The sequence below is a fragment of the Ceratina calcarata genome, unplaced genomic scaffold, assembly GCF_001652005.2.
Source record: "Ceratina calcarata isolate Rehan_Ccalc_2016 unplaced genomic scaffold, ASM165200v1 scaffold514.2, whole genome shotgun sequence".
Classification (NCBI taxonomy): domain Eukaryota; kingdom Metazoa; phylum Arthropoda; class Insecta; order Hymenoptera; family Apidae; genus Ceratina; species Ceratina calcarata.
Window position 1 is genome coordinate 893,319 of NW_017175971.1, and position 24,055 is coordinate 917,373.

General features: G+C 45.6%; 1 protein-coding gene across 1 annotated transcript in view; it reads right to left on the reverse strand.

Annotated features, from left to right (window-relative positions):
* LOC108628279 (protein artichoke) overlaps positions 1-24,055 on the reverse strand; it is a 213,467-nt gene that overhangs the window by 111,946 nt on the left and 77,466 nt on the right. The gene's annotated exons all lie outside the window — the stretch shown is intronic.

The following is a 24,055-nucleotide window of genomic DNA, read 5'->3' on the forward strand; positions in this document are numbered from 1 at the left end:
CTGTATAGCCAATACATCCTTAATACATATATTCATCAATGCTAATTTATATTAGTTTAATTTTTATATCATGTATTAGCAGTATTGGTGGGTTCGAGATCGAAAGCAATTACAGGTTTCTGTTGTTACGGATGCACTGAAACGTGATTACCAGTAATTCTATGAGCCCGTAAAGCATAAGGTAAATTATTCACAGTCGACGATATTGCGCGCTCGGAAATCAACGACAATGTGTTGCAAGCGGCTTTCCCGTCGTTTTCCTCCGAGCTATTCCGCGAGATCAATTCACTGGGAAAATAAGAGACGCTACTCATTATTCACGCATGTAAATATTGTTTCTCTCCCCTTTCCATTTTTCGCGAGGAAAGAGAATATTCGCGAACGGGAATATGTTGACGAGGAACGATAAATAAAAGTTGTGAAGCCTGTTTCGCGGGGAAGCCATAACGTATTGTCTCGCCTCTCGTGCCGAGAATACGTTGTAATCGCGGTCACACAATGGCGCTTAGCGTTCTGAAGATAAACGTGTCGAAATTGACGGAAAGCAGGATTAAAAACAGATTGTTACCAACTTTGCCAAGACAATATACGGAAATCCGCATTTCGTTGTGAGATTTATAAAAATCAAAATTTTAAGTATAAAATGGAATTATTTATTGTGTTTTTAAAACGAGAGAGAGAAGAAAAAATCAAGTTTCTTCTTTAATATCTATAAACGGTTGGATGTCTGGATTTTGAGGACACATAAGTAGAAACATCGTACCGGACGTTAAACTTTTACAAAGAGCAAGCTGTAACAATTTCTTACGCGTGTAATGGAGAATTAAACGCATTTCTTGGGAGGATTAACGGCTTACAGGACCGTCGTCGGAAGGCAAACAACCGCCGCATTAAGCATGGGCCATTAAGGTACTGATACCTTGACGTACAGTTATCCCGTGTTTGGCTAAAAGAATGGAGGATAGGGCGCGGCGAAAAGTTTCTCTGGGAATTGCGGCGGGTGCACGCATTGCGGGCAAACAATTCCGTGGGTGGGCCGTTTGCATTACGAGGCCGAATCCCTTGGAATCCTTTCGGGCAAGAAGTTCCAACGATATCTCGAAACTCCAGGGAAATATGCTTATCCCCGGCAAATACTGATCGGGAGATGCTGCAACGAAATAGGGACCGTCCAACTCCGTTTCGTCCAGACTTCCGTGGATCACCGTCGAAGATCAAGTCGTTCACGAACATCTTTCTGTTGTACCAGTCGCGATCGACCGTGTACAAGGCTTCTAATCAATTTGGCTCGACTAGGACCGAGAGCGTCTGCCTTCATGCTAGATCCGGCTGTTTCACCCGGTCCCTCGGTAAATTGGTTATCGAGTCAGCATCCTTTTGTTTTTCCTCTTCGTCGGCCACGCGGAACACAGTCTGACAAATCTCGGCGATCTTTGGATCACCGATACCGTCGCACGTGTACAAACCAATTGAACACCGATATATGGTGCTGTTACAGGCGCATGAATCGCACTCTGTACAGTTAATTGAAAGAGAGATGGAACCTGACGATATCATTAAGTATAAAGTGATAACAAATTTTACGGATCAATCTTGTTTTTATACACTGCACTAGGAACGGTCCTTAGTCGTTCGATTAAATTAGAGAAATTGAAGCCACTTTTCTAAACTTGACGCGATAAGGAAGTATCTCTTTTCACGCTGAGGGTTTTAACGAGACTTGCGAGGAAGTAAAGGGATAACCGCTGAGCGAACGAGTTTAACTTTCCCTGGGGAGAAGCAGATTGATACTCGAAGAACGGTGCACTGGCTCGTAGACACCTGCCAAGTATCGACGCCACGGTGGACGCCGTGAGGCTCTCTCGACTTTGGCTATTAACTCCGTTCCGAAGAAATCGCATTGACGTGCGAAGCAATCGAGTCGAGAAATGGAAGTATCGACGACTTATTCGCACCGACAACTGAAAGCAACTGGTATAACGAACTTTAAAAACGTATTTCTCCATATACTCTTTGACATTTAAAAGCAATTAATTATTCTTTATAAGTCGTCAAGTCACAGTGTCATTTTAAAAAATCGCAAACTTTCAATAAAACATTATTCCAGATTTGCTTTTGTTAAAAATGCAGTTGAATTTATCCCTCGACTAGGTATTTCAGCATAAAAGCTTGTCCTCAAAGGAAAACCTAGTCGCAAACCTTACAGGATCGCCGACCTCTCATCCCTTCCTGTCTTCGCACGTTTCACCCGAACGTTCTCGCGTGGCTTTTGAATTTATTATTCGCCGAGCTGGAATTATTTTCGCGCCCCCTGTAATCCCCTAAGCTTTCGGGTTGTCCGGGACGTACATGCATACCTCCCAGACCGGCGGATTGGATAGACTACTCTTCTCGCGTTTAAACTCGCACCTACATGCACGCGCGGCACGCTCGTGAAATTTATGCTCCCGCAGCTGCCGTGGCCCTCGCGCAGTCGTTCCCTTCAATTTCATCAGAAATACACCTGGCGCACGTGCCATCCCCGCGATCCCGGTACATGCAAATTGGATGAAACGGGATAGCTTCTTTCCTTCGGCTTTCATCTGGACGCGTATGCGCGAGACACACACGTTAACGAATAACAAACTGCACGATACCCGATAACTTTACGATTGTTGTTTCTTCGGTTGGTCGCGGCGCCATTTACGGTCGTTTATGGCTATTTGCGGTTTCAACGAAAACGCCGTACGGCCTTTGGAGTAATGCTAATTTTACGTGGACTTTCATAAGGCTACTTTTAAACTAGTTCTCGCAAACAGCGGCGCTGCTGCTTTACAAAATAGTATGAGTTCATCGAAATGTTCACCGAAGTTGCGCTTTTCCATTGGGCACAATAATATCCAGTAGAGAGGTAATCGTTGGAAAAGAAATCCGTCGAGTCATTATCAATTCTTGGAAAATTCATAATCGCGCAGCAAGATTGATGAAAACGGTAACTTTGAATAGAGATCCCGCGGGGAAGTTCTGTATTCATTTTTAATCGTGGCTCGCTGAAAATCGTTAATCCGCGGGAGAGAAAGAGCGGGACTTTTTTGCGAGATTTTCCTTTCGTGATAAAAAATAAATTTTTATGACAGGAAGCGCCATCGCTGGAATAAAATCCTATTCACAAATCCCCTATGAACGGACCAGTTCCGATGTTCAAATTGTATCGAAATATTTTTCACGGCTGGAAGTAGGACGTAAGCGTTTGTTAATCCATTAGTAGAGCCGCGCTTTGTTCCCACGGATTTCATATATATTCTGTGAAATTAAAGAGCGAATTACCTGCTGCAGATCTCGCGTTTCATACTCAAATAACAAATGGAAAACGTTCGTATAATAATTGCTAAAACTGCATCTTTTTTTTAAACATGTTAAATAACTGACTGCGTTTTTAATGTGTCGACAGCATTTCATTTTTGAAATTATCATTCGCGCCTGTATTTGCCTACATAATAAACACGTGTTCGGCAAAGAAGCTGTTTTTCTTGACAGACCATTACAGAGTTATGTATTTTATTAATCCCAGGTGAGAATATTTCGCAGATTGATGCGGACAGCCGAGGTATGTATCGCGTATTCGTCAGTAAACCACCATTTCCGCGAGTACTTCCACGGGAATGACCAAGCGGGGTACCACCGATGATATTACTTTTCATGACGTCCCATTAATCACGCGCCTATCTAGCCAGCCGAGCTATGTACGTGATGCAATTCGACGTCAGAAGCGTGCACGTGAAAGAGACAGACAAAAAAGGAACGAGACTGAACGTGAACACGGAGAGCTACCGGAATTATACGAAAATCGTTGCGACTGCACCGGTCATGGAAAAATGAAATACACTCTTCGCCTCTTGCGGTAAAATTTTTGTTTCGACTTCAGCGGCGAACTTATTAACGTTGAGTAGCTCTTCCCTTGACGTTCTAAAATCCGGTGATTGCGGTCTAAAATCGCGCAACGCGGATCTGAATTCTAATGGACACACCACGAACACGCTCGAATCTGTGGTACTTCGGGAGCGTCGTGGTCCTACGGGCCGTGCAGCCGTCTCATCGATCGTGAAGCCAGACGATCATTCGACTTAAAACTCCGAGGCACCGGGCGAACAGACATTAGGCGAACTCGAAACTCGTTAGACTTTCGTCGAACGATTCTCGCGAGCATTCTGGGTAGTACCGTCGAGAATTAGAAGTTTATCGAAGTGTACGTGTGACGAAGCTCCAGCCGAGAGTGGGTGCAACCGTACCGAAACCGAAACGAGTAACTTCCGTGAGTGAACTATCACAGTCGCAACATCTCGCGCCTTAATCCTAATCGCAACTTCGCCGCGAGACGTTTAATCGCCCGAGTATGCGCCACGGCTCGGATTAACCTTTTCGCGAGTAATGATCATTTCTTACGAAACATCTGGTAATTAATTGGAACGCAGAATGTTTAATTCAAAGTGAAATCTCTCCTCTCGTAAATCGTTCCGTTGCTGGGAAGTGATTCGAAACTTTCGACCGGTAGCGCAACCCGTTGGCCTGTGCACCATCGATCATGCGCCACGGACGGAAGAATAATATAACCCCGGCACGGTTTCTCCACGGCGATTGTTTCCCGTGACTCTGGGTCAACCGCGGCGCGTCCCACCGTAGGATTTACTCTCCTTTTGTCGTGCGGGCGGCGGACTTCTTTTATTATGCAAATATACGTGCCCGCCGTCCGAACGGAGCTCGTACGGACGACACGTAAGGGGGTTTTAATATTAACGGACAGAGACGCGACCGAGCGAACGGCTAACAGCCGGCTTCCTCTCCGCGAGAGACACGGGGTGGCTGGTCCAAGGTACGGAGAGAGTCACTGCGGGAACTCGTTGGTATGCCGCCCTTCTCCCTTCCAGCTACCGGTCCTTCCTTTCCGCGCTTCGTGTTGAACATGACGAGACTTCCTAGCGGCTGTTACCGAAGATACACCGTTCATACTGATCGCTTTTGCCTGTATTTGCCTCACGACACTGCTCCATCTTTCCCTTTTCCCGACCTTGTTTCATCTGGTATAGATATACCATCTGCGTCTGATGTATCTATTAGAAATCTGGAGCGTCTGCCACATGTTAGGCATATTCCGTCTGTATTGTATTTTGTACGACAAGAATCTTATTGATTCATCGTGTACACTTCTACAGTACACGAATACGTATATGTATTCATTTTTTTGTGATTTTCGATAAGCTTGATCAACATCGTGTTTCCGATTTCCGGGCCGTGTCGAGGGAAGTCGAGCAGTTTTATCCAAAAAGTTAAGGACAAGCTGCTAAGAGTCTATCAATCAGTATCCTGTCAATAGCCACGCCGCGCCGCTGATCGATTTTGTACTTAGGTTATCGTCACGCTGTTTAGCCAGTTACCAAAGGTGATAGAATTCACAGCGGTTGAATAGCCTGTTGGTAACATTAAGGCGTGTTCAACGGGAGACTGTCATGTCATCGAGATGGCATGTTTCGGTCCGGCACCGCGCCGTTGAAACGCAGCAAGTTTCCTAGACACGTTTCACGTTCGGCTGTTTTTGAAGTTGCTGTGAAAAGAAAAATAAGGGACTCGCTCTACTCTTGGCACGAGTTCGCTCGCCGGAAGTTTCAAGAGCTTCGAGCTCGTGCGTGAGCAGAAGAAATCAATCCATGAGAATTGCAGTCGAGCGGAAAACCGACGACGTATTCCCAGTTATAAACAACTTACTTTAACCACGCATTCTAATCTTTCTACGAAACTTCATGATCAAACATAAGTCAATCGTTGACTCGCTGTAATATTTCTACGAATTCTCTCATGTCTTCAAAAGTACAAGAAATTAAATTCTAATTTCTTTTAAATCTTGAATTGCGTAATTCATAGTATTTCGAAACAGAATAAATCAAAATGAACAAATCCATGTTTAAGTGACGGGGAGTCGAGAACAAGGAGAAAGGGATGGAATGCTTGAGACCGATGGGCTCTCGGACAAACGTAGTCCCAGATCGATATACGATCCACGTGAAAGAGGAGTCATAAATTCTGGGTTTAATCCCGAGGGTATACACTGTTGATGTGTTTGTCGGGTCGACTGCTCAAACGGCCGGGCATCATCGCGTAGTCCCACCCACACAACCCGTTGGCGTCGCTCTCTGTAACTTTGTTACTGGCTGGCCAAAAGCGCGACGGACAGACAGACAGACAGAATTCCGCGATTTTCCTCCACACATGCTAAAACCCGCGCGTCCACGCCGCGGCTAGCTGGTCCACAAATCACACACCATTTCCATGCTAATATCTGATGGAATTGGCATCCAGCCATTTCGCCGTCCCATACCCCAGCGTCTTTTTATCCCTCTTATTGAACTTCTTACTGCCGTCGTACGAGACGCAAAGGGGTGTAGGTATACAAGATTGTAAGCTTCGCCTGATAAGCAGCTGACGAAATTTTAAGAACAAATCATTTGTTCGTTGAAGTGACGTCGAATTCGTCCGGCTTCGGTAACAAATGAATTGTAGCATCTTCTGTTCGCGCGTTACACTTGCACAGTTGTTGCATGTCTTGTTATCTCAAGTTCTGGCAAACATGTCACAATAGTAACCGTAATATTAACACTGGGCGCCTGGCTATGCTTATGCATACCATGATTATGTACATACATTAAACGTTGATTCCCTGTCAGCACTGTCGTGGTCAGTAAATTCTTGCCTTCGCAAACACCGCAAATTCGTTGTATCAACGCCATCACCACGAAATCTCTGCGTCTCTGCTCGTCAATATTGTCCGTGTCAATATTATTTTTAATCAGCCCGTCCGATCGTCTTGAAGATCGACGTTCGGTAAAGAAAAAATACGATGATTCTGAACGATTTTTAATACTCTCGTCGCGTTCTAAATGGTGACGGGCTGACGCTTGTCAGAGATCGAATCCAAAGAAATTACAAAGCGTAACGCGATTGCTGTAACATGGATACTGTCATCGTTTCGCAAACAACGAGGGGAAGAGTCGCCCGATTCAACAGGCCGGATATCTGTTTCGCCTCTTGTTTCTGAATTCATCAACAATTTGTCGTGCGTTCCGCGCGCGTGCGAGCTGAAATTGCTCTCGGAGTCGCGTTTTTCCCGTTGCGATATTCGATTCGACGAGTATAAAACCCGTTGTGTGTACCCGTGCCCGGGCACCGAGATCCCGTACCTTTGAGAGTTTATCGAATCAACGTTTGGCGTTCTACGCGCTGCGGCGCGACGCGACGTGGCGAATCATCCCATAGAACCGTATGCAACAATTAACGGTTCGTTTTTCCTCCCGGGGAAATTGTCCTTTTATATACAAAGTGGCAGAGGCACGCACTCGCGCAGGCAGGTGCGGTGCTCACTTTATTGGCTTCGATCGTTCCGTTCTCTGTAACGGTGACGTATTTTTCTCACAACTTGCCAAAGAATTGCTTGTTTACCTTTTATTTTATTTTTAATTTCACGAATTGTATTTATTGTTAGAGTTTGGCAAGGCAATAATTTATTGGGCAGGATATTAAAATTGATCGAATGCTCGGTTGAAATGATTGCAATGCGCCATTTCTCTCTGTGCAAATCGAAAGCACTCACCGGTACACCGATCTGCGTCAAAAAAGAGCACGGTCGATCATGCGACTGCCTGTGATAATCAAACGGCAGCACTTATGTAAATTGTAGCACTCGCAATCTATTTATTTTAGCTCCTGTTACGCTAAGGTCCGGCTTTAACCCTTTTACTATTTTATACTTTTTTATTGTCATTCGTCTAACTTGTTTAACATTATTTATCACCATCGTGTAACATAATCGTATTAATTGTGGTAAAATATTAGAGCGGTTGCTTTTTTATAGTAACGTGAAGTCAAATATGATCGGATATCGGATTCTCTGGCTGTAAAATGTGCAGCTAACTCTCTGGCCTCATTTATGCGATCGGACGTTGTTCGGGTTTTCCTTTTGTATTAGATTTCACGACTCGCCGGAAAGTTTTCAACAAATATTGTTTCCAGTGTGAAAAACTGGCCCACACCTCCCGAAGTGGAGGGGAGCACTTTGTTGCAATAGTAAATTCAACAAAAGGATTTCCGTGGAGTCGGATAAATTCGATATTCTATTATCGTGACGAGATTGCCGAGAAGAGTGCGCGCGCGCGCGCGCGGCGCGTTTTACACAGTGTATAATTTCAGCGCACGTATTTTTCGTACGTGATTCTTACGGGCGGCCGGAGTTAAACCTCGTACGGTGGCCTGGTTTGATCCCCGTACATACATTCACGGAGAACTATACGTGATGCACGCGCCCGGTCCGATGGAATTTTATCGGTCGAAACTGAAGATTTCGGGAAATCGCGTTTACGTTACTCCGTTCTATCCCCTTTTCACGGTAACTCTAGCTGTAAATTAATGTCACTCGTTGCTCCAGAGTGCATGTCAAGTTTCCAAATCGTTGCGCGCGAGTTTGTAAATTTATTTCACGTTTTACATAAAGTCCACCCACAAGTCATTGAAATTGTAAATTACGTCCCGAATTTTAATTATTATCATAAAACGCATTTATCGCTACAATTATTTACCTGTTTTATATATTTCCATGTCAAACTCCCAATTTTAAATAAAATTATATCAACGGTACGACATCTCGTTCGTTCGTAAATGTAGTAGTTGAATCAATTTTTCCCTAGAAATGGGAAATAAAGTAGAACTTTGGTTGAAGAATTCGTCGGCTGGAACTTGCTTAACGGTCCTCGGTCAGATCCTAAATTACAAAGTTAACTGATATAGGAAACGAGAGAGGGGAAGCCGCGCGCGGTTGGCGGCTTCTTCTCCGCGTTAATATCCAATTATCGCTAGTCGCGGGTTTCTGGCTGCTTGAACTTCCCGGTGTCTGGATCCTTAGACACTTCGCAGAAACTTCGCCCGATATATAGGTGCGGGGTGCGCCACGGGTGCGTGAGTTTTCGCGACTACGCCATGTTCCGAGGAGGGAAGCGAGAGCGCAGCGCGTCGCACCGTCTCCTTTAATGCGCCTGCCGAAGGCACAGTCCGTTAATTCGGAATTAATACCCGAGGATCCGCGCTCCTTCCGGGCTTCAATTTCTAACGGAAACTTTCCGAAGCTACTGGTAAGTTCGCGAGCTTATCGGGAAAAGATACCGAACCTTCGCATCGCCGGAGGTTGTTTCGAAGATCTATCCCTTCTGTTCTGTACTAATAAAAACCATTAACTCCTCTCCGCTCCGGACTTCATGCTATTATTTATTAGGATAAATTTAATTATCGAATCGTGTAAGAAAATTCACGTTTTATAGAGTAGACTGAAATAGTGAAAAACTTGAATAAAATCTGGCTTGATGGTAATCGCCTCCTGATACGGTCTAATTTTCTATGATTCACCGTTTAAAAGAACATTTAACGAGAAGTTTTGTCGCCATTCATCTTTTGTATATTACCAGGGACGATTTATTCCACTTTATTTGACCGTAATAGAGACATTTCAAGTAGAGGAATGATGCATATGCATAAAATTAAGCAATCTGGAATGGCTGGATCGTTTTACGCTTGCCGTTTTCCATTTTTATCGCGGTCTTATATATGCGCCATTACGTCTTTAACGGCGGCGAGAGGGAAAGAAAAAGAGAAGTCATTCCATCCTGGCGGCGGCGACGACGACGTTGCTGAAACTCGGTCAAGCCTCGATACTCCGCCACAAGTATCCCGCGCAAACACTTTTGCAACTTATCGGAGCCGGTGTTATTATCAACGAACTAATTACGCTACGAGTAAGGAAAGTTAAATACTCCACCGTTTCTTTGTTTTAAGCACTACTCGAGACGGTTGCAATTGAGGATCAAGTTCATAATACTCGAAACAAACAATGATACCAAGTCTTCGATGCACGCATTCAATTTGCACGTCTCTTGAATGCAATCGAATTAGATTTAAGTTTGCATTCTCAATTGTAAGTAACGCGAATCTTTGAAATTAATGATCTACGACGATTTCGTCAACAACCCGATTACAGTACTTGTTCTACGGAGAATGCTCGTTCGGAGGACGCTCGAGGCGATTCCCAAGAGAGGATTCAGCCGCTTTCTTCGGTTAGAAACAATCCTATCAGCGAAACCGACGCGACGCGGCCTACATACGCTGGATAAAAATCTATTGGCTCCCGTCCCCGTTCTACATTTCGCGTTTCGCCCGGGAGTCACGACCGGGACAATGCCTTCCCGCGACTCCCTTTTAATATTTCCCTTTTCGTTTTTCGTCCCGCCCCTCCGTGCCGCCGTACCTCCGACAGTTCTTCAGCAACTAATTTCGACTGTGCCACCGCCGGAATCAGATTGCGGCCTCTTTCGTCTGAATTACCGAGTGCTAGAAAGCAATCGGATCCTCGATTTCCATAATGCCTATCATTGTTTCTCGTGAACATTCAGTTCATCTCGGAAACCGCTGGATTTCAGATATACGAATATTATATTATTGTGCAAATAAAGCAAAAAGCAATAATTTTATGTATGGTAAGAAATGTACTAATTTTATTGAGGGATTTCCGAAGTTTTTCCCGATTGTTTATACGCACATCAAATCTTTATCCACCGATATGATCTGGTATGTTTTACCGCCGCGTTACGGCATCCACTTCCATAGGAATTTGTTACGTCCATTTCGATGCCGCGTTAGATAAGTTTCAATCATGAAAAGGGAAAACTATAAATTGGGTTCCGAACGACGTCAGTAATTTTTGCGATTTATAGGTATTGCCGTTCTCGAACCGTCGGTTATTACGCCACTGCATTTTCCATTATTTCCTTATTGAATCGTACATATACTATATGTCACGGAATTCGCGCGCGGTTCGAGCACGTGTCGGTAGCGCATTCGTTTCCTGTTATCGTTCGGCAAGAGTCACCGTGAAAAGTGGGCCGGCTGTTTTCTCGCGATGGGAAATGGATTATGAAGAGCAACGATTGAAAACCGAGAATGCAATTTCATTGGAAAAAAGGAATCGCCTCGCGTGGTTCGATGAAAGCTGTAGCATTGCGTTTGAAATTTCACGGCACGATTTCCTCCTTCCCATCGATTGCACGCGATTATCATTATCATCGACACGTACACCGAGGAATGGGTTGACATCGCCTCGTCCAGAACCGCACGGCGGAAAGTAGCGACTGCTCTAATCGCGTTTTGGCAGGCTACGCTCCTCGCGTCGTTTGCCAAGTTTGGACGTCGACAATATACCTCGCCCCCTCTATTTTCTCCCGGACCAACAGTGATTCCTGCCGGAGCGAGAAATTACGTCCCACGAACGTGCCTCCGCGGCGACGGCAACGGCGAGGACCATATTATGTTCCGCACGTTTTCCGTCCAGCCCATTTTGTAATGGCCTGCAGAGAGCCGAGAATGCGAAAAATTTTCACAACGCGCTTCATGCTCATCGTCTTTTTTCTATTTGAATCGATTCGACCGAGAATTATCGACAAATTATTAAACGAACGTCGTCCGAAGCTGCCCGAAGAGGCTGAGCGCGAATCAAGCGTTTTTACTTCGCACGCTCGGGTCGGTTTTTGAATATTCTTAACAGAAAAATGGGACTCGCGTAAGGAGAACGTAAAGGGAGCAGTTCGAACGAATTTCGTGGACAAAGTACACCGGGGGACAGTGCATAATTTTTTCACGACCCACTAGCTTTTATGTCTTCGGGATTCCCGCGCAGCTGTGCAGCTGCACCGGGGCTGACGTAGGAAGAGCGAAGCGGTCGTGCGGTGCACACCATTGGCCGCCGTCGGAATATACGAACGGCAAAGTTACGAGCGGCTTTCGCGGCTGCAAAGTCGCGCTAAAAATTCTCCGCTCGCTCGCGCCCGCGCGCTGCCACCGTGCTCCTCCTCATTGTTTATCGCATTCCGGGTTGCGCGGCGCTTGTTAAAAAAGTTCGTCGCCATGAATCAGCCCCCACTGTCAGCCGACGTTACACGCTCACGCGGCCCTTCCGCGTTCCGCGGGAATTTCGCAGCGACCCGGATTACGTTTTTCTCTCATTTTCCCGCGGCGGTCGTTTACGGTGTCACTGGGTCGCCAGTGAATTCTTAGCTTATCGTCGAAAATAAAAGCTCGTCGTATCTTGTCCGCAATTCGATGTACAATTCGTCAGTCGTTTGCGAGATAAGCTTGTAGGATACGGTAGATCAAATAGATCGATTTCTAGATGCGTATAACTGACGTGATTAATTGTTTGCCGTACGCAGATGAAAATTTACACGCGTATGATATACACAGATAAGCAAATAGGTGTATAGCAAATTCACCCGTATGATACGCGCTTCGACCATCGACGCGTTGAAATCTCTGGCGTGCGAAGAGTGAGACCATTCCTCGCTGGACGTTTGCACGTCGCGTTTCCGGGAACGACGGAAAATTAATCGTTCGAAAAGTAGAGTCGGTGCCGTAAAATCTGAAAGCCGTTCCATCGGCAGTATTAGCCCCGGCTGACGTATTATTATGGAATTGCCGTCACGTGGCCGCCGATGGACGATCGAAAACGCATCAAGGGTCTTCTCCTTGTCCGGAAGTTAAGTCCGCCCCGACAACTTGGTAACAGCCTCCGTGATCGCGTCTAATCCTAAAGACTTTCCAATATCTGATAGTCCAAGGACCGGATCAGCACCCTCTCCGGCTTAACCCCCTTTTATCCTCGAGGGTTCCTCCGAAGGAATCGACTTTTCGATTTCCCACCGCGTTTTCTCTTCGCAAATTTTCAATCCATTATTTCGCAGTCACGTCTGTTCAATTGCACGATCGTGAGAAGCGTGACTAGCGCGCACTTGGAAACATTTTGTCTAACGACAGCTTCAAAACAGTTCCTGAATTGAAATTGTCTCCGCCAAAGTTGGTCTCCGCAATGTTCATGTGATCAAATCATTCGCTGAACAATTTCCACGGTCCGCGCCGAAGCAACGATTGGATAATTGAAGGAAACGTACCCAACGCGTGTTTCGCGAGCGAGATGATGAATGGGTCCGCTCCCTATCGATCGCGCCCGTCATCGTCCGCTCTCTGACAGTTTAAATTATATGCGGATTAACCCAGATCCGCGATCGGTTGATCGTTGTCCAGTTTTTCCCGGCTGATTATTTTCAACGGGATCCGGGCGTGTCGATGCGCTTGTTCGCGGCGGAGATTTGATGAATGCCTCGCGCCACGGAAAACCAGCCTGGCCGTACGATATTGCGAACCTTTGTACCGGATTATCCGTAACTATGATAAATCCCCTCGTCCCCGTAAATGTGCACTGTTAATATTTTTCAAGCGCCGCTCAGCCACGTTTATTACCAAACGTACATACGTGCCCTCCGGGAAACAAAGCGACACGATCGATCGTATCTCCCTCAGTTACGTCGGTTTCATGTCAGTTCACTTACGTGTATCTTGAACGAGTACGGTTGCACCTGCTGGAAACATCCTTCACGTTACGCTCGACATTTCTGACAAGCCGTTCAACCAGATCTTGTCCCAGATTTCCGGGTAGAATCCCAGTTTCCCCGACTCCTACGCATCTTCCCGTCGAAAGTCAAATCGAACGATTTTCTATTTCCTGACTGATAGACCGCAGAGTGCAGACAGTTTTCTTGGAATCATCTGAATTACGGTAATTTCGAAATTCTATGCCGAGAAAACAAGGAACGGTGGAAATAAAGCTCTCGTACGGAGCTATTGTCGAACCTCTGGCTTTTAACCTGCGAAGGAGAATCGCTGGAATCAGAGATCAGTGGCAACCCGCTTTCGAGCTCTTTCGGGTTGAAACCGAGAACCAGCTCTGGATGCACTGCGTCCGATCGTCTGAATAATGTACAATTACTTTGACCAATGAAACTAATCGATTCTCGTGCATTTTCATGACATTATTTATCCCCTTGGATTGAAACGAACAACTAGCAATTGAAGTTAATTAAAGAATATCATTAGAACGCAATAATCGTATTGAAATAAAGTAATGGAAAAAGTTCTCTCGCTCTCTCTTTGGTCGCTCGAGAATACCCTAACTGTTCGACTGAACCAAATATCTGGAGACGGTGGCTGCTCCCATAGGACGATCGAACAGAATTGGCTTTCCGAAGGTTGGGAAGCGAATGAGTTATACAGCGGGATCTGACAAGTTCATCGATCCTGAACAAAAGGTGGGGGGAGAAAGTAGAGTAGTCACTATGAAACTTCTTATCTCCGCGATACAGAGAGAAACATTCGGTCGAACATTCACAAGTGATTTACTCCTCGCGGCCCCTCGATCCTCTTAAAGATCTCTCACCCAGCCACCCTGGACGCTATAAATTTCGCATTTGTACCATCCGAATCGGTTAGATCGTACCACCCGAAAACGGAGCAGAGGCCAGGGAGATTTACCGTCGACAGAAATGGAAATTGGCGAACGTCGCGAATTGAGTCGCTAACGCGTACGCTCAATACTGTTCCTGACACTCCAAAGACTATCGTAATCGCCCTGACGCATTAATCATTCCGATTGCAATTGGTACGGAATCAAAACTCAGCACGCACGTTGCTCACTTAACGTGTACGTCGCCGCCATGAGGTATCTATTTTATGCAAATTATAATACACTTATTCTGCACGGAAGCGGAACATGACTGAAACCTTTGGTTAGTGGCGCATAAATGCAATTTACAACATTTTAAAGCAGTTGCAGAACCAAATTACCACTTAAATAACCACCCTCGACAGAACAATGCTTCCATCCCCGGTTCCGGACCCTCCGCGACGAGATGCTCGGCTCAGTCTTATTTTCAATAATAACCGATCCTGTTGCACGATCGCATGGTCACGTGCGTTCTGTTCTCGGCGGAATTACATTTGAATTTTAATGCGATCCTCGTCCGCTGGACTCGACGACGACGAGCGGGTGTACCGCGATCGGTGGAGAAAAGGAGACGCGTTTGATGCATTTATTCATGTTTGTATTTATGGTTCGGTGGCTCGTCGCCCGATTTTATGACACCAGAATTCGCTGAGAATAAATTCCCGGCGAGGGTCTCTTCTCATTGTTCACGATTGCGAAATCTGAAACGATCGGCAGCCAGTTTCGCGACCAATCGAAATACATCCGAACATTTACGGCGCTCGAATATGTTTCGCAACGTTCGGTTATCGCTGTTGCTTCCGCTTTTCATGGATCGTTTAAGGGTAGTTTCTGAAAGCTCCTCCAGTTTCTCGTTTCTCCTTCTTCGACACAATTACGACTATTTTTAATACTTTTACCGTAAAGGATAAATCCTCTACTAATCTTGAGATCATTTCACTGTTCGACTGAAAAGGCCAATTTTTCTACGAAACTCGACAGCTAATTCGATATCTCGTCCCATCCACCTAGCCCTCACGTCTTCATCAAGATTTCTCTTGAGTATTCCTCTTCCCGTGATAGGAAACGAGTTTGGCAAAAAAAGGGTTCCAATCAAAATACAACGTTGGGGAACGAATAGCAAACTCGGAAAGCATTCATCCGCAAAACACCAGGAATATTATCTCCCGATGGCAGACATAAATCTGACCATTCAAAGCCAGCAATCCTGAAAAGTTTTCAGTTATATCAGAACCATAAGAACCATTTTTTCGTCGAGCAGTTCAAATAAATTTATCATGCATCACACGGCCCCACTCGTTCCGAAATTTTTCACCCCGCGTCACGGGGTATTTTCGTCCCGGGGGTGGCACTCGAGTCGCGTATAAAATCTCGATTTCGATTATACAATACGTCTGAGGCTCGACCGGCCGTTGGATTTATACGGTTTGGGCTCTGGTTTTCGGCTCCGTCTTCGGGGAATTCCCTTGCGCGAAACGCAACCCTCGTCATCGTATCCCTCGACGCGACGCGGGGTGAAAGTTCGAGGCTCGTCGGCGTCATCACGTCCCCACGCCGAGACGAGACGTTCCACCTGTGGGCTCGAACTTGATCCGATACGACGTGGCGCGTTCGCGTGAAAGGAGTATCGCGACAGAAACGCGTATTAGCTCGAACGCATTTACAAGGAACCCCATTGGCAATTTCACAAGCTTCGGGCTATTTGGCGAGAGGAGATTAGGGATTGGAACTCGTAACATTTCTGGATGATTTACTCGTGTCTCGTTTGAGGAAAATCTGCGTGAAGTAATATCAAACTGGCGAAAGTATCACGAAAACAAATTAACTACTTAATTACGTTTGTTTATTAAGAAATATTCCACCTACTGATGAATTAAATATTACGATTGCACGAATGAATGGGTACCGTTTGTTACAATAAATTCAGTATACGTAGTGCTCTTCGAAAGCACAGGGAACATTGAGCACGGTCCCTTATCGCAGTCAAAGTAGTTCCGTGTTCGAGAAACATATATGATTACACTTTCGAGTTGGTAACTTGCAAAAGTGTAATCACACATAGAGGCAATTATCGGTCAGTTGGAAAATAAAAGAGCGAGGAAACCTCGCGTCCTGCGAGTGTCCCTGCAACTCGTTCGGCTAACGAACGAGCAACAGAACGTTGCAATCGATTGTTCTTGCTTCAAGTGAACAACAGATTGGCTGGAGTAGCTCGCACGGAGAACAGCGAAACGCGCTATCGAGCTCCCCGCGAGAGAGACACCGCGTTATAATTCGATGCGGTCGCGATTCGAATCGGAGTTGGGGCTAATGGAGAAGAGAAGTGACCGGGAACTGGTCGAGATGGGCAAATAGAGGCGGAGGGCGCTTCCTCGGGTAGGAACCGAAAACTTTTCAACGCTCTCTTGATAGGGCAAACTTGCTCGACCCTTCCGTCCTGCTCGTTCCGATAATTAAGTTAGAAAAATGTGGTCCACTGTAGTCGAACTCGCATGAAACTCCGGCCTCTTTAACTCGAGAGCCTCGCCACACCCTCGCCCCCTGCATCCGCTTCTTTTTCCCGCGCGCTCCAACTTTAAACTTGAATTTACTCCGAGAACCAACCTGTACACCTTGTCGACTCCTCTTTGACTTCGGTCAGAAGTTCTTTTGTCGTGTGCCCATTTCAGTTCACTCTTCTTTCCGACGCGGGTTTCCCCACGATACTTTTCTCCAACGAGCCGCGACGCCGGATCTCTGAATTCTCTCGATTAGGCGTTGACGAGGTGTTTTACTCGGTAAAAAGAAGTTCGTTTTCAATTGCCGAGAAAAGAGGTGGCTCGAAAGAATCCGGTGATCTCCGGCGTAAAAAGATTTGAAGAAATAGCGCGGACAAAGAACCCCGACCGATAGCGAGTCTTCGAATTCCCTAGGTACGAGACAGTAAAAAAACAAATTCTCGACGAGATTCCTCTTCAATTTCGAACGAATGGGCTAACCGAAAAGGAACACGCCGTTCCCGGCGAAACAAGATTCGAAGAAATCACGAAAGTGACCGGGGCTGAATCGATAGCCACGGATACGGTGATTCATCGCATTGTTTCGCCGAGCCCCGAGCGTGCGACCCGTTGGTACAAATAACATACATCGGACTGGCCAATAGAGGAGGACCGTGTCCAGTCGCTTTTTTCTTCTCCTCCTTCACTTTCACCTCGCCTTCTTTGGGACACCATTCCAACGGGATTCCACCGTTCCCTCTGTCATGTCGCCGCGAGTAAACCCGAACGTAAATTCTGCCTTCCATAACGGGCCAGAGGCGCATGATCGTCGCGACGACGACGGCACGGTGTCATCCAGTGATTAATCGGCGACGGCTGCCGCGTGTACATTACGGTGAAATCGCGCAAAAAACCGTCTAGCGGTACATCCACCAGCTTCCTTATAAGAAACGATTACGCAATGCCTCTGCCTATGGCGTTCAAACTCGAGAATAGGCTGTCCACAGTTACCATTACCATTTCTGTTCTCAGACCGGAGATATCTTCGTTTCGATATCGAGATTTTCTTGCGCGACTAGAAATCACGCAAAATTGATTGGAGACTTTTAAGGAAATGAGGTCGACAGATTGCCATGGAGAACATTGTACAATTTATTGCCAACCTCTTTTTTGCACGATGTCTGAACTGTGGTCACGTGTATAGACAGAAATATATGGGCTGAATCTATAAGAAGAATCACACGTAATAATTTCTATTTCTATTATCTATTATAAGATAAAAATGAATAATTTAAATGCCAGTTTTCATTGACCCTGCATATAATATTGATTAGAAGAAATTCGCATGACTCTCTATATAATTATCGATGTCTCGATCAGAAAATGGAATAAATCAATTCTGGCGAGGGACATTTTTCCTCTCCAATCATTCTCCCCGGGCTTGGGTCGTGTAATTTTTCAATTTCACCAGACGCTATATCGTCCCGCCTCCCGGCACACGGGGAGTACGTGAAATTTTGTAGCCACCACCGTCGCAGCTGAAGTAATTGGATATCGTAATCTCGTTATAGCTCGCCGGGTTGGAGAAGGTTCGTATAAAACGTCAGGGCGAGTTTCTAAACGAGATTAGCCCCGCAGATCAGCGCCGCGCCGCGCCCGGGCCAAGTCGCAGGAGTTCGACTATCAAACCCGCCACCGGCACGCCTCCGGTATCAACAAATTCTGATGTAATAATTAAAAGGTGGCGACCGGCCAGCGCCGCTATCGAAATTGCGCCTAGAAATTCTGTCCGACTCGTTCGTTAGGAAATTCAGAACTTTCTTACAGCCATACTTTCCTGGAATGGTTTCCCATTACATTAAGAATCGAGAAGTTTTGTTCGTGACGCTATTCCCCGATCATTACTGACCCTCGCTTTGCAATTCTTATGTCGATACCGATTTCTGCAGTGTACGTTCGAAACGTAGCTGCCGTATTTATAATCCGCGGTGCACAGAGAATGGAAGGGGCGAAATTGTTTGAAAACGGTGGTACATTCCGAATGATCGTACAGAGAGATTTCAATCGAATCGAAACCTTTCACCTCTGGCGAGATAAAAAAGATCTGGACTGTTTGGACAAAGCCGAAATAGCGGAACTCACAAAAGAGGGGAAGTACCCCTGCGTGCAGGGGAAAAATGCATAAATTGAAAAATAAACTTCTTTTCGTCGACAGAGCTTTTGTTCTAGGAAATATTGATTTGGGTACTCGCTTTGTCGGTCGCTCGTGCGCTAAATTTGCAGTCGAAAACGCTTTTTGGAATATCGAGTCTTTCATAATACCATTTGGTACTTCCAAAATCTGTATAGATCTCCATAAAAACTTTCTGAATAAAGTCTGCAGATATATTCGCGATAAAGGTCGACATGTAAACCTGTCGGAACTAGTGCGAGGACCCGTATAATCTTCAACTTCCGCCAAGTTGATTTCGCGATAATCCTTTCCCCGGCCGGCGCCAAGGCAGGGGAAAGGAAGTTGCAAGGGAATCCTTTGGATTACCGACCGGTTAAGGAACCCGCGTTTTATCGCGGGGACATTGCATCAAAATGCCAACGGCAAGTGAGGAAGGACGGAGGAAGTTCCGATTCGAATGGCCGCGCCGATAATTGCACGGCTGACGAAAGCTGCCAACGAAAGGCGTTACTGACATAATTGGTTTCTTTCCAGAAAACGTTCTCTGTACCTTCACTACGGGCGGACAATTCTTACAGACGCGGCGCGACGCTTCTTCGAAGTTTAAATCGTGCAATCCTGAACCGAGTGTCAGATTTTTGTCGATGAAGCGGACAGTAATTTTCGAGGACTGGCGGGAGCCTTTGGAAAATCTCGAGAAGAGATTTCTCGCCAATTGGATCCGAAAGATGAAGATACTTCGATCGAGAAGCGACGTTACAATTTTCAGAAGCAGAATTAATTCGTCTGCGTATAATGAGTTAAGTAGCAGATTGCTCGACGACGAATAATCGTCGACGGGAAACGCTTTCTGGGATATATGAAACTTTATTCAACTTTGCCTGCTTTGACGTGTAACCTCGTTGAATTGTATCTCGTTCCCCCCCGGCTCCGAGGTACCCCTCGGTCGAGTCTGAAGGCAACTTTATTGCGTTTCTCAATCTTTTATGATTCACAGCGGACACAATGTGCAGAGAGAAGAATTCCATCGCGAGAGACTTACTCTCTGCTCTGCCCTTTGCTGCACGTCGGCTTTTTTTAACTAAAGCACAACTTCGTCATTTAATTGAAGAGACAGTGGAATTGGCTGTCATTTCGTAAGGAAATTACAAAGACACGTCAGTGATTTACGATTTTTCTCGTAAACTTAGAGGGAGTCAAGCGACGTATTTCTATGATCAATAAGAGCTAGCGAGCGTCGTGTAGGGGAAACAAAGAATGTATGCAAATAAACGGAAGCAAACAGGAAAAAGAAAATGGCTGCGACTCGTATACTGTTAAAACAATTTTGCTTATTGTTGAAATTGTAGAAATCTTTTTCTTTCTTTTAGTAAATAATATAAAATCTCATATCTTCGAACATAGCTTTTTATTAATACAGGAATGGAAAAGTGTACGGATTAATTCTCGGAGGCTGAGAGAACGGATGAGCAACTTGTGTAGCTACGTTGCGAGCCGGTGTCGTGACCAACAAGTCACGCGAGAATTCCTGTCTCTTCGAGCAGGCTTCTTTTTCCCATACAGAGCATAGCCCAAGAGAACCGAACCTCATCTTCAAGAAAAGGTCTCGCCGGGGATTATGTTCCACCTCGAATATCAGATACAACCTTAGGGAATATCCGGCGAGCTTCAACGGTCACCGGACAAAGAGAATTGGACAGCGATGGATTATAATTGCCAGAAGCGAAGAACCCTGTTTCGATGAACATTACCGCCGGTTTGTTAGTTTTACATTTGTCCGCTAAAATGGAAACAATGTACCATTTATAATCCTCAGAGTACGATGATTAAAACAACAGCTTATCAGCGGTGCGAACGAAGATTTATACGTTTCGTTTCGCTACTTGAATCGCAACGGAACACAACGTCGTAACGGTGTAACGTGATTTATAACCGCGTTTAACGTGGCCAATAAATTTCCGAAAAGCCTCGCGGTATCCGCCGCCCCGGAACGCGTTGGAATAACGCCTGGACATTTTTTAGCCGAGCGTATAGACGCCTCCTTAGCCGGATGGGCGATGCTAAAAGCAGTTTTTTCGATTCATTAATCTTTTTCGTATCCAGGGTGACGACGTTGCCCGCCTCGCCTCGTTTCGCGGTTTTCTTTTCTCACCGAGACGACCGATGGCCGATTATTCCGCGAGATATATCACTTATCTTAGCTCCCGTGGATCGCCGCTATCCATATTTCTCTTGGGCCCTCGACACTGACATATTTTCCCAAACATTTTCTCGCACGATTTCATGTGAATGGTAGCGACATTTTTTTAAGTTCTGTAGGAAAACTGTTTTATTAGATTTTTATTCATCCGAATTCGTTTAGAAATTAGCGTTGAAAGAACGAAACGTACGGTGCTAATCGTGCATATTTCAGTTGGTTCAAAGCGCCGAGCGCAGTTTTATCCCAGGAAAGAGAATGCAACTGTTTACGCGGTAAATTACCCGTGTCGACGATTCACGGCCGTTCATTCAACTAGAAGCATGGAAGCGCGATGGTAATCCGGCGTTAAAGCGGGGTGAGACGCGTGAAAAACGGGCCCTGAACCGCCTCGAGAATGGGGGAGGAGTATTCCTTTCTTCGGATCGGGTAGCGGGCTACACGTTGATGCGCGCCGAAGACAAACGTTGGAAAAATGAAGGCGGCATTGTCGCCGGACCGAATCTCGCCCGTATTTCACGCCCGGTGTAAACACATTTTCAGACAATGACAATTCCAGCCGGCTAGCCCGTGAATAATGGACAACGCGTGCGAACCACCGAGCGTTCTCTCGCATTTTTTCTTCTCTCGATACTCCAACCCTATTTTCGATCCCCTGTCCCATACCCTTACGCTTTCTCATTCCCTTTCGGCTAGGCGAGATCGAACGAGCTGACCCACTCAGCTCGTCCTAGGGCTCTCATTGTTTGTCTATTTTTAGAAGATTTTGCTCAGATTAACCACGATAACGAATATTGGGTGAAAGATAATACGTTCAGCCCGAGACGACGTTGGCGGATTATAATCAACGAGATTCGTGCCAGAATCTTGTTAACGCGCTATCTCGTTAAGTACCGTAATTGAAGGGACGAATGGTTAGTCACGCGATATTTTATAAGAGTCGTTTTTAATCATCGATGACAATATTGTATCGTCGATCGATTAGAAACATGAGGAGTAAATTTTGTTAGCTGCTCAAACGCCAGTGAACGATGGTGTGTACATATGAACGAGATTATCGATGTGGACAGGTGAAAATTGATTCCCTAAACAAAGTACCGATGACAAGAACCGTCTTCCGTCACTCGGCGGAGGCTGCTTACGTTTTTCCGCGACCGCCTCTTATCCGAACTCTGGTTCTCGAGGGTTTCCGCAGGGAAAACGGCGCCGCTTTCCGTCGTTCATCAATCACCGACCGACACCGCCACCCCCGACGGATACCTATGGGTTACACATTTTAAACCTCGATGGGTCTCCCGCGGGAGAAAGAATCGGGTTCTCAGCCGGCGTGAAAATGCAGGAAAAAGTGGACGTGCGATATGGTCAGCTTCTGTGGATTTCCAACCAATCTTTATCGATCCATCGGAAAATCGTCGGACCGTGAAGATTTTAAGTAATACCTCTCCCACCGACGTCGGATGAAAGTGTAGCTGGGATTTTCTCCCCGAGGAATTGCTCCGCGTTTGATCCGCAACGCTGAACGAGTTAGTCTCTCGATCTAAATGAAAATTTTTGCAAATTCCTTGTCTTCACGACGCAATTCTGAGTGAAGTAACGTTGGACTCGTAGCAGTCTTTGAGACGAAATCATCTTTGGCTCAATACAAATAAAAAATTGATAAAATTGTCATCGTACATGTTTCCCTCTTTCCGTTTTCATACGGTTATTAGTATAAGAATTAAAGTCTAGATGTATGGTAGGTGACGTTTTAAAGGGTAGTTCTTTACGTCCGTATAAGCTTAAGGATTTCACCGCTCTTTGACCCATAAATCTCGTGTTCCTCGTCGGATTAAGTGGCCTGCTTTATCGCCGTTCGGTGCGAGGATCCCGCCGCTGGAATCTCACTGATTCCGGATTAGTCGTCGATAGCGCCGAATCACGAACAAACGTATTGGTCGCGTGCCTCGGGTCCTTGATTTCAAAGGAATCTCCTGTTCGAGGAATTTCCTGTTTCCGACTGCGTCCGCGATACTTTTCAAGCCCTTGCCGAAGCTTTTCAGCATTCGCCGGGTAACATCCCATACATCCGATTGCTTTCAATGTTTAATGGCGACGATGCATCTTCGTCCGTTTTGTTTTCTTCGTTGAAATGCAAGAAATATGAGGTTTTTTTCTACAAATGTAATACCACGTTCCATGAATGCGCGAGGGATTTAAAAACGTCGAATCCGGGTGATTAGACGAGGTTTTAAAGTCTCGACTAATTCAGCCGACCTACACCGACGAATCCGTGTGTAACATTATAACATATTGCGACCCGTGCAGCTTTCACGTCAAATCGTGGAATCAGCGGACGTTCGATGAAATATTGTCGAAATTGTCGCGCATTGTGAAACTCAATATACATGGTAATGCGAAATTTAGGGATTTCGTGACGAGCGTGCGGCGAAAAACCTCGAAATTCCACGTCCACGTTTTATTCACTGTCACGTTTTTCAAAGAAATTTTCACCTTCCCATAACGCATCGTTCAATAGTTAAAACAAACCGGTGCCTGGAATTTTATCAAATGTTTAGTTAAAGTTGATAAAAACCAGGAGATAAAGAATTATTTTGTGTTTTTATAATTGTCATTAGAACAGGGATTAGAATTTGATAAACGATCGAGAAAAAGTTTCATCCTTCTTAGAAAACAAGATTATTGGAGACACGCATTCTGATGCGTCTGTTCATTTCGATTTTACGGCGTGACACGGCGATCTAATTTTACAACGAACCTTTCTTTTTGTACTTTATAAAACGATAGCACAAGGCCACACAGTAAATCCGCAACAG